The sequence below is a fragment of the Hemitrygon akajei genome, chromosome 12, assembly GCF_048418815.1.
Source record: "Hemitrygon akajei chromosome 12, sHemAka1.3, whole genome shotgun sequence".
NCBI classification, from domain to species: domain Eukaryota; kingdom Metazoa; phylum Chordata; class Chondrichthyes; order Myliobatiformes; family Dasyatidae; genus Hemitrygon; species Hemitrygon akajei.
In genome coordinates this window covers 100821345-100834186 of record NC_133135.1, presented here as the reverse complement: position 1 = coordinate 100834186, position 12842 = coordinate 100821345, and positions in this window count along the sequence as shown.

Genomic DNA, 12842 nt, shown 5'->3' with positions numbered 1-12842 from the left:
GCTGTGACCTTCAGTCACGACACTATAGGCTACATAGGTGCTCCGACATTCAGTCACGACACTATAGGCTACAGAGGTGCTGTGACCTTCAGTCACGACACTATCGGCTACATAGGTGCTCCGACATTCAGTCACGACACTATACGCTACAGAGGGGCTCCGACCTTCAGTCGCGACACTATCGGCTACAGAGGGGCTCCGACCTTCAGTCACATCACTATAGGCTACAGAGGGGCTCTGACCTTCAGTCACGACACTATAGGTTACAGAGGGGCTCCGACTTTCAGTCACGACACTATAGGCTACAGAGGGGCTCCGACCTTCAGACACGACACTATAGGCTACAGAGGGGCTCTGACCTTCAGTCACGACACTATAGGCTACAGAGGGGCTCTGACCTTCAGTCACGACACTATAGGCTACAGAGGGGCTCTGACATTCAGTCACGACACTATAGACTAAAGAGGGGCTCCGACCTTCAGTTACAACACTATAGGCTACAATGGGGCACCAACCTTCAGTTACATCACTACAGGCTACAGAGGGGCTCTGTCCTTCAGTCACAACAGTATAGGCTACAGAGGGGCTCTGACCTTCAGTCACGACACTATAGGCTACAGAGGGGCTCTGACCTTCAGGCACGACACTGTAGACTACAGAGGGGCTCCGACCTTCAGTCACGACACTATAGGCTACAGAGGGGCTCCGACCTTCAGTCACGACACTATAGGCTACAGAGGGGCTCCGACCTTCAGTCACGACACTATAGGCTACAGAGGGGCTCCGACCTTCAGTCACGACACTATAGGCTACAGAGGGGCTCCGACCTTCAGTCACGACACTATAGGCTACAGAGGGGCTCCGACCTTCAGTCACGACACTATAGGCTACAGAGGTGCTGTGACCTTCAGTCACGACACTATACGCTACAGAGGGGCTCCGACCTTCAGTCACGACACTATAGGCTACAGAGGGGCTCCGACCTTCAGTCACGACACTATAGGCTACAGAGGGGCTCCGACCTTCAGTCACGACACTATAGGCTGCAGAGGGGCTCCGACCTTCAGTCACGACACTATAGGCTACAGAGGGGCTCCGACCTTCAGTCACGACACTATAGGCTGCAGAGGTGCTTTGACCTTCAGTCACGACACTATAGGCTACAGAGGGGCACCGACCTTCAGTCACGACACTATAGGCTACAGAGGGGCTCCGACCTTCAGTCACGACACTATAGGCTACAGAGGGGTTCGGACCTTCAGTCACGACACTATAGGCTACAGAGGGGCTCCGACCTTCATCACGACACTATAGGCTACAGAGGGGCACCGACCTTCAGTCACGACACTATAGGCTACAGAGGGGCCCCGACCTTCAGTCACGACACTATAGGCGCAGAGGGGCTCTGACCTTCAGTCACGACACTATAGGCTACAGAGGTGCTGTGACCTTCAGTCATGACACTATAGGATACAGAGGGGCACCGACCTTCCGTCACATCACTATAGACTACCGAGGGGCTCTGACCTTCAGTCACGACACTGTAGGCTACAGAGGTGCTGTGACCTTCAGTCACGACACTGTAGGCTACAGAGGGACTCCGACCTTCAGTCACGACACTGTAGGCTAAAGAGGGGCACCGACCTTCAGTCACAACACTGTAGGCTACAGAGGGGCACCGACCTTCAGTCACGACACTGTAGGCTACAGAGGGGCTCCGACCTTCAGTCACGACACTGTAGGCTACAGATGGGCTCCGACCTTCAGTCACGACACTATAGGCTACAGAGGGGCTCCGACCTTCAGTCACGACACTATAGGCTACAGAGGGGCTCCGACCTTCAGTCACGACACTATAGGCTACAGAGGGGCTCCGACCTTCAGTCACGACACTATAGGCTACAGAGGGGCTCCGACATTCAGTCACGACACTATAGGCTACAGAGTTGCTGTGACCTTCAGTCACGACACTATAGGCTACAGAGGTGCTCCGACTTTCAGTCGAGACACTATACGCTACAGAGGGGCTCCGAACTTCAGTCACGACACTATAGGCTACAGAGGGGCTCCGACCTTCAGTCACAACACTATAGGCTACAGAGGGGCTCCGACCTTCAGACACGACACTATAGGCTACAGAGGTGCTGTGACCTTCAGTCATGACACTATAGGCTACAGAGGTGCTGTGACCTTCAGTCACGACACTATAGGCTACAGAGGTGCACCGACATTCAGTCAAGACACTATACGCTACAGAGGGGCTCCGACCTTCAGTCACGACACTACCGGCTACAGAGGGGCTCCGACCTTCAGTCACGACACTATAGGCTACAGAGGGGCTCCGACCTTCAGTCACGACACTATAGGCTACAGAGGTGCTGTGACCTTCAGTCACGACACTATAGGCTACAGAGGGGCTCCGACCTTCAGTCACGACACTATAGGCTACAGAGGGGCTCCGACCTTCAGTCACGACACTATAGGCTACAGAGGGGCTCCGACCTTCGGACACGACACTATAGGCTACAGAGGTGCTGTGACCTTCAGTCACGACACTATAGGCTACAGAGGGGCTCCGACCTTCAGTCACGACACTATAGGCTACAGAGGGGCTCCGACCTTCAGTCACGACACTATAGGCTACAGAGGGGCTCCGACCTTCAGTCACGACACTATAGGCTACAGAGGGGCTCCGACCTTCAGTCACGACACTATAGGCTACAGATGGGCTCTGACCTTCAGTCACGACACTGTAGACTACAGAGGAGCTCCGACCTTCAGTCACGACACTATAGGCTACAGAGGGGCTCCGACCTTCAGTCACGACACTATACGCTACAGAGGGGCTCCGACCTTCAGTCACGACACTATAGGCTACAGAGGGGCTCCGACCTTCAGTCACGACACTATACGCTACAGAGGGGCTCCGACCTTCAGTCACGACACTATAGGCTACAGAGGGGCTCTGAACTTCAGTCACGACACTGTAGGCTAAAGAGGGGCACCGACCTTCAGTCACAACACTATAGGCTACAGAGGGGCTCTTGTCCTTCAGTCACGACACTATAGGCTACAGAGGGGCACTGACCTTCAGTCACGACACTATAGGCTACAGAGGGGCTCTTGTCCTTCAGTCACGACACTATAGGCTACAGAGAGGCACCAACCTTCAGTCACGACACTGTAGGCTACAGAGGGGCTCCGACCTTCAGTCACGATACTGTAGGCTACAGAGAGGCACCGACCTTCAGTCACGACACTATAGGCTACAGAGCGGCTCCGACCTTCAGTCACGACACTGTAGGCTACATAGGGGCTCCGACCTTCAGTCACGACACTGTAGGCTACAGAGGGGCTCCGACCTTCTGACACGACACTATAGTCTACAGAGGGGCTCCGACCTTCAGTCACGACACTATAGGCGACAGAGGGGCTCTGACCTTCAGTCACGACACTATAGGCTACAGAGGGGCTCTGACCTTCAGTCACGACACTATAGGCTACAGAGGGGCACTGACCTTCAGTCACGACACTATAGGCTACAGAGGGGCTCTTGTCCTTCAGTCACGACACTATAGGCTACAGAGAGGCACCAACCTTCAGTCACGACACTGTAGGCTACAGAGGGGCTCCGACCTTCAGTCACGATACTGTAGGCTACAGAGAGGCACCGACGTTCAGTCACGACACTATAGGCTACAGAGGGGCTCCGACCTTCAGTCACGACACTATAGGCTACATAGGGGCTCCGACCTTCAGTCACGACACTGTAGGCTACAGAGGGGCTCCGACCTTCAGACACGACACTATAGTCTACAGAGGGGCTCCGACCTTCAGTCACGAAACTATAGGCGACAGAGGGGCTCTGACCTTCAGTCACGACACTATAGGCTACAGAGGGGCACTGACCTTCAGTCACGACACTATAGGCTACAGAGGGGCTCCAACCTTCAGTCACGACACTATAGGCTACAGAGGAGCTGTGACCTTCAGTCACGACACTATAGGCTACAGAGGGGCTCCGACCTTCAGTCACGACACTATAGGCTACAGAGGGGATCCGACCTTCAGTCACGACACTATAGGCTACAGAGGGGCACCGACCTTCAGTCACGACACTATAGACTACAGAGGGGCTCCGACCTTTAGTCACGACACTGTAGGCTACAGAGGGGCTCCGACCTTCAGTCACGACACTATAGGCTACAGAGGGGCTCCGACCTTCAGTCCCGACACTATAGGCTAAAGAGGGGCTCCGACCCTCAGTCACGACACTATAGGCTACAGAGGGGCTCTTGTCCTTCAGTCACAACACTATAGGCTACAGAGGGGCTCCGACCTTCAGTCACGACACTATATGCTACAGAGGGGCTCCGACCTTCAGTCACGACACTGTAGGCTACAGAGGGGCTCCGACCTTCAGAAACAACACTATAGGCTACAGAGGGGCACCGACCTTCAGTCACGACACTGTAGGTTACAGAGTGGCTCGGACCTTCAGTCACGACACTATAGGCTACAGAGGGGCTCCGACCTTCAGTGACGACACTATAGGCTACAGAGGGGCTCCGACCTTCAGTCACGACACTATAGGCTACAGAGGGGCTCCGACCTTCAGTCACGACACTATAGGCTACAGAGGGGCTCTGACCGTCAGTCACGACACTATAGGCTACAGAGGGGCTCCGACCTTCAGTCACGACACTATAGGCTACAGAGGTGCTGTGACCTTCAGTCACGACACTATAGGCTACAGAGGTGCTCCGACTTTCAGTCGAGACACTATACGCTACAGAGGGGCTCCGAACTTCAGTCACGACACTATAGGCTACAGAGGGGCTCCGACCTTCAGTGACGACACTATAGGCTACAGAGGGGCTCCGACCTTAAGTCACGACACTATAGGCTACAGAGGGGCTCCGACCTTCAGACACGACACTATAGGCTACAGAGGTGCTGTGACCTTCAGTCACGACACTATAGGCTACAGAGGTGCTGTGACCTTCAGTCACGACACTATAGGCTACATAGGTGCTCCGACATTCAGTCACGACACTATACGCTACAGAGGGGCTCCGACCTTCAGTCACGACACTATCGGCTACAGAGGGGCTCCGACCTTCAGTCACGACACTATAGGCTACAGAGGGGCTCCGACCTTCAGACACGACACTATAGGCTACAGAGTTGCTCCGACATTCAGTCACGACACTATACGCTACAGAGGGGCTCCGACCTTCAGTCACGACACTATAGGCTACAGAGGGGCTCCGATCTTCAGTCACGACACTATAGGCTACAGAGGGGCCGTGACCTTCAGTCACATCACTATAGGCTACAGAGGGGCTCTGACCTTCAGTCACGACACTATAGGTTACAGAGGGGCTCCGACTTTCAGTCACGACACTATAGGCTACAGAGGGGCTCCGACCTTCAGACACGACACTATAGGCTACAGAGGGGCTCTGACCTTCAGTCACGACACTATAGGCTACAGAGGGGCTCTGACCTTCAGTCACGACACTATAGGCTACAGAGGGGCTCTGACATTCAGTCACGACACTATAGACTAAAGAGGGGCTCCGACCTTCAGTTACAACACTATAGGCTACAGAGGGGCACCAACCTTCAGTTACATCACTACAGGCTACAGAGGGGCTCTGTCCTTCAGTCACAACATTATAGGCTACAGAGGGGCTCTGACCTTCAGTCACGACACTATAGGCTACAGAGGGGCTCTGACCTTCAGGCACGACACTGTAGACTACAGAGGGGCTCCGACCTTCAGTCACGACACTATAGGCTACAGAGGGGCTCCGACCTTCAGTCACGACACTATAGGCTACAGAGGGGCTCCGACCTTCAGTCACGACACTATAGGCTACAGAGGGGCTCCGACCTTCAGTCACGACACTATAGGCTACAGAGGGGCTCCGACCTTCAGTCACGACACTATAGGCTACAGAGGGGCTCCGACCTTCAGTCACGACACTATAGGCTGCAGAGGGGCTCCGACCTTCAGTCACGACACTATAGGCTACAGAGGGGCTCCGACCTTCAGTCACGACACTATAGGCTGCAGAGGTGCTTTGACCATCAGTCACGACACTATAGGCTACAGAGGGGCTCCAACCTTCAGTCACGACACTATAGGCTACAGAGGGGCTCCGACCTTCAGTCACGACACTATAGGCTGCAGAGGGGCTCCGACCTTCAGTCACGACACTATAGGCTACAGAGGGGCTCCGACCTTCAGTCACGACACTATAGGCTGCAGAGGTGCTTTGACCTTCAGTCACGACACTATAGGCTACAGAGGGGCACCGACCTTCAGTCACGACACTATAGGCTACAGAGGGGCTCCGACCTTCAGTCACGACACTATAGGCTACAGAGGGGTTCCGACCTTCAGTCACGACACTATAGGCTACAGAGGGGCTCCGACCTTCAGTCACGACACTATAGGCTACAGAGGGGCACCGACCTTCAGTCACGACACTATAGGCTACAGAGGGGCCCCGACCTTCAGTCACGACACTATAGGCGACAGAGGGGCTCTGACCTTCAGTCACGACACTATAGGCTACAGAGGGGATCCGACCTTCAGTCACGACACTATAGGCTACAGAGGGGCTCCGACCTTCAGTCACGACACTATAGGCTACAGAGGGGCTCCGACCTTCAGTCACGACACTGTAGGCTACAGAGGGGCTCCGACCTTCAGTCACGACACTATAGGATACAGAGGGGCACCGACCTTCCGTCACATCACTATAGACTACCGAGGGGCTCTGACCTTCAGTCACGACACTGTAGGCTACAGAGGTGCTGTGACCTTCAGTCACGACACTGTAGGCTACAGAGGGACTCCGACCTTCAGTCACGACACTGTAGGCTAAAGAGGGGCACCGACCTTCAGTCACAACACTGTAGGCTACAGAGGGGCACCGACCTTCAGTCACGACACTGTAGGCTACAGAGGGGCTCCGACCTTCAGTCACGACACTGTAGGCTACAGATGGGCTCCGACCTTCAGTCACGACACTATAGGCTACAGAGGGGCTCCGACCTTCAGTCACGACACTATAGGCTACAGAGGGGCTCCGACCTTCAGTCACGACACTATAGGCTACAGAGGGGCTCCGACCTTCAGTCACGACACTATAGGCTACAGAGGGGCACTGACCTTCAGTCACGACACTATAGGCTACAGAGGGGCTCTTGTCCTTCAGTCACGACACTATAGGCTACAGAGAGGCACCAACCTTCAGTCACGACACTGTAGGCTACAGAGGGGCTCCGACCTTCAGTCACGATACTGTAGGCTACAGAGAGGCACCGACCTTCAGTCACGACACTATAGGCTACAGAGGGGCTCCGACCTTCAGTCACGACACTATAGGCTACATAGGGGCTCCGACCTTCAGTCACGACACTGTAGGCTACAGAGGGGCTCCGAGCTTCAGACACGACACTATAGTCTACAGAGGGGCTCCGACCTTCAGTCACGAAACTATAGGCTAAAGAGGGGCTCCGACCCTCAGTCACGACACTATAGGCTACAGAGGGGCACTGACCTTCAGTCACAACACTATAGGCTACAGAGGGGCTCCGACCTTCAGTCACGACACTATATGCTACAGAGGGGCTCCGACCTTCAGTCACGACACTGTAGGCTACAGAGGGGCTCCGACCTTCAGAAACAACACTATAGGCTACAGAGGGGCACCGACCTTCAGTCACGACACTGTAGGTTACAGAGTGTCTCGGACCTTCAGTCACGACACTATAGGCTACAGAGGGGCTCCGACCTTCAGTGACGACACTATAGGCTACAGAGGGGCTCCGACCTTCAGTCACGACACTATAGGCTACAGAGGGGCTCCGACCTTCAGTCACGACACTATAGGCTACAGAGGGGATCTGACCGTCAGTCACGACACTATAGGCTACAGAGGGGCTCCAACCTTCAGTCACGACACTATAGGCTACAGAGGTGCTGTGACCTTCAGTCACGACACTATAGGCTACAGAGGTGCTCCGACTTTCAGTCGAGACACTATACGCTACAGAGGGGCTCCGAACTTCAGTCACGACACTATAGGCTACAGAGGGGCTCCGACCTTCAGTGACGACACTATAGGCTACAGAGGGGCTCCGACCTTAAGTCACGACACTATAGGCTACAGAGGGGCTCCGACCTTCAGACACGACACTATAGGCTACAGAGGTGCTGTGACCTTCAGTCACGACACTATAGGCTACAGAGGTGCTGTGACCTTCAGTCACGACACTATAGGCTACATAGGTGCTCCGACATTCAGTCACGACACTATAGGCTACAGAGGTGCTGTGACCTTCAGTCACGACACTATCGGCTACATAGGTGCTCCGACATTCAGTCACGACACTATACGCTACAGAGGGGCTCCGACCTTCAGTCACGACACTATCGGCTACAGAGGGGCTCCGACCTTCAGTCACATCACTATAGGCTACAGAGGGGCTCTGACCTTCAGTCACGACACTATAGGTTACAGAGGGGCTCCGACTTTCAGTCACGACACTATAGGCTACAGAGGGGCTCCGACCTTCAGACACGACACTATAGGCTACAGAGGGGCTCTGACCTTCAGTCACGACACTATAGGCTACAGAGGGGCTCTGACCTTCAGTCACGACACTATAGGCTACAGAGGGGCTCTGACATTCAGTCACGACACTATAGACTAAAGAGGGGCTCCGACCTTCAGTTACAACACTATAGGCTACAATGGGGCACCAACCTTCAGTTACATCACTAAAGGCTACAGAGGGGCTCTGTCCTTCAGTCACAACAGTATAGGCTACAGAGGGGCTCTGACCTTCAGTCACGACACTATAGGCTACAGAGGGGCTCTGACCTTCAGGCACGACACTGTAGACTACAGAGGGGCTCCGACCTTCAGTCACGACACTATAGGCTACAGAGGGGCTCCGACCTTCAGTCACGACACTATAGGCTACAGAGGGGCTCCGACCTTCAGTCACGACACTATAGGCTACAGAGGGGCTCCGACCTTCAGTCACGACACTATAGGCTACAGAGGGGCTCCGACCTTCAGTCACGACACTATAGGCTACAGAGGGGCTCCGACCTTCAGTCACGACACTATAGGCTACAGAGGTGCTGTGACCTTCAGTCACGACACTATACGCTACAGAGGGGCTCCGACCTTCAGTCACGACACTATAGGCTACAGAGGGGCTCCGACCTTCAGTCACGACACTATAGGCTACAGAGGGGCTCCGACCTTCAGTCACGACACTATAGGCTGCAGAGGGGCTCCGACCTTCAGTCACGACACTATAGGCTACAGAGGGGCTCCGACCTTCAGTCACGACACTATAGGCTGCAGAGGTGCTTTGACCTTCAGTCACGACACTATAGGCTACAGAGGGGCACCGACCTTCAGTCACGACACTATAGGCTACAGAGGGGCTCCGACCTTCAGTCACGACACTATAGGCTACAGAGGGGTTCCGACCTTCAGTCACGACACTATAGGCTACAGAGGGGCTCCGACCTTCAGTCACGACACTATAGGCTACAGAGGGGCACCGACCTTCAGTCACGACACTATAGGCTACAGAGGGGCCCCGACCTTCAGTCACGACACTATAGGCGCAGAGGGGCTCTGACCTTCAGTCACGACACTATAGGCTACAGAGGTGCTGTGACCTTCAGTCATGACACTATAGGATACAGAGGGGCACCGACCTTCCGTCACATCACTATAGACTACCGAGGGGCTCTGACCTTCAGTCACGACACTGTAGGCTACAGAGGTGCTGTGACCTTCAGTCACGACACTGTAGGCTACAGAGGGACTCCGACCTTCAGTCACGACACTGTAGGCTAAAGAGGGGCACCGACCTTCAGTCACAACACTGTAGGCTACAGAGGGGCACCGACCTTCAGTCACGACACTGTAGGCTACAGAGGGGCTCCGACCTTCAGTCACGACACTGTAGGCTACAGATGGGCTCCGACCTTCAGTCACGACACTATAGGCTACAGAGGGGCTCCGACCTTCAGTCACGACACTATAGGCTACAGAGGGGCTCCGACCTTCAGTCACGACACTATAGGCTACAGAGGGGCTCCGACCTTCAGTCACGACACTATAGGCTACAGAGGGGCTCCGACATTCAGTCACGACACTATAGGCTACAGAGTTGCTGTGACCTTCAGTCACGACACTATAGGCTACAGAGGTGCTCCGACTTTCAGTCGAGACACTATACGCTACAGAGGGGCTCCGAACTTCAGTCACGACACTATAGGCTACAGAGGGGCTCCGACCTTCAGTCACAACACTATAGGCTACAGAGGGGCTCCGACCTTCAGACACGACACTATAGGCTACAGAGGGGCTCCGAACTTCAGTCACGACACTATAGGCTACAGAGGTGCTGTGACCTTCAGTCATGACACTATAGGCTACAGAGGTGCTGTGACCTTCAGTCACGACACTATAGGCTACAGAGGTGCACCGACATTCAGTCAAGACACTATACGCTACAGAGGGGCTCCGACCTTCAGTCACGACACTACCGGCTACAGAGGGGCTCCGACCTTCAGTCACGACACTATAGGCTACAGAGGGGCTCCGACCTTCAGTCACGACACTATAGGCTACAGAGGTGCTGTGACCTTCAGTCACGACACTATAGGCTACAGAGGGGCTCCGACCTTCAGTCACGACACTATAGGCTACAGAGGGGCTCCGACCTTCAGTCACGACACTATAGGCTACAGAGGGGCTCCGACCTTCGGACACGACACTATAGGCTACAGAGGTGCTGTGACCTTCAGTCACGACACTATAGGCTACAGAGGGGCTCCGACCTTCAGTCACGACACTATAGGCTACAGAGGGGCTCCGACCTTCAGTCACGACACTATAGGCTACAGAGGGGCTCCGACCTTCAGTCACGACACTATAGGCTACACAGGGGCTCCGACCTTCAGTCACGACACTATAGGCTACAGAGGGGCTCCGACCTTCAGTCACGACACTATAGGCTACAGAGGGGCTCCGACCTTCAGTCACGACACTATAGGCTACAGAGGGGCTCCGACCTTCAGTCACGACACTATAGGCTACACAGGGGCTCCGACCTTCAGTCACGACACTATAGGCTACAGAGGGGCTCCGACCTTCAGTCACGACACTATAGGCTACAGAGGGGCTCCGACCTTCAGTCACGACACTATAGGCTACACAGGGGCTCCGACCTTCAGTCACGACACTATAGGCTACAGAGGGGCTCCGACCTTCAGTCACGACACTGTAGACTACAGAAGGGCTCCGACCTTCAGTCACGACACTATAGGCTACAGAGGAGCTCCGACCTTCAGTCACGACACTATAGGCTACAGAGGGGCTCCGACCTTCAGTCACGACACTATACGCTACAGAGGGGCTCCGACCTTCAGTCACGAGACTATAGGCTACAGAGGGGCACTGACCTTCAGTCACGACACTATAGGCTACAGAGGGGCTCTTGTCCTTCAGTCACGACACTATAGGCTACAGAGAGGCACCAACCTTCAGTCACGACACTGTAGGCTACAGAGGGGCTCCGACCTTCAGTCACGATACTGTAGGCTACAGAGTGGCTCCGACCTTCATCACGACACTATAGGCTACATAGGGGCTCCGACCTTCAGTCACGACACTATAGTCTACAGAGGGGCTCCGACCTTCAGTCACGACACTATAGTCTACAGAGGGGCTCCGACCTTCAGTCATGACACTGTAGGCTACAGAGGGGCACCGACCTTCAGTCACGACACTATAGGCTACAGAGGGGCTCTGACCTTCAGTCACGACACTACAGGCTACAGAGGGGCTCCGACCTTCAGGCACGACACTATAGGCGACAGAGGGGCTCTGACCTTCAGTCACGACACTATAGGCTACAGAGGGGCTCTGACCTTCAGTCACGACACTATAGGCTACAGAGGAGCTCCAACCTTCAGTCACGACACTATAGGCTACAGAGGAGCTGTGACCTTCAGTCACGACTCTATAGGCTACAGAGGGGCTCCGACCTTCAGTCACGACACTATAGGCTACAGAGGGGATTCGACCTTCAGTCACGACACTATAGGCTACAGTGGGGCACCGACCTTCAGTCACGACACTATAGACTACAGAGGGGCTCCGACCTTTAGTCACGACACTGTGGGCTACAGAGGGGCTCCGACCTTCAGTCACGACACTATAGGCTACAGAGGGGCTCCGACCTTCAGTCCCGACACTATAGGCTAAAGAGGGGCTCCGACCCTCAGTCACGACACTATAGGCTACAGAGGGGCTCTTGTCCTTCAGTCACAACACTATAGGCTACAGAGGGGCTCCGACCTTCAGTCACGACACTATATGCTACAGAGGGGCTCCGACCTTCAGTCACGACACTGTAGGCTACAGAGGGGCTCCGACCTTCAGAAACAACACTATAGGCTACAGAGAGGCACCGACCTTCAGTCACGACACTGTAGGTTACAGAGTGGCTCGGACATTCAGTCACGACACTATAGGCTACAGAGGGGCTCCGACCTTCAGTGACGACACTATAGGCTACAGAGGGGCTCCGACCTTCAGTCACGACACTATAGGCTACAGAGGGGCTCCGACCTTCAGTCACGACACTATAGGCTACAGAGGGGCTCTGACCTTCAGTCACGACACTATAGGCTACAGAGGGGCTCCGACCTTCAGTCACGACACTATAGGCTACAGAGGTGCTGTGACCTTCAGTCACGACACTATAGGCTACAGAGGTGCTCCGAC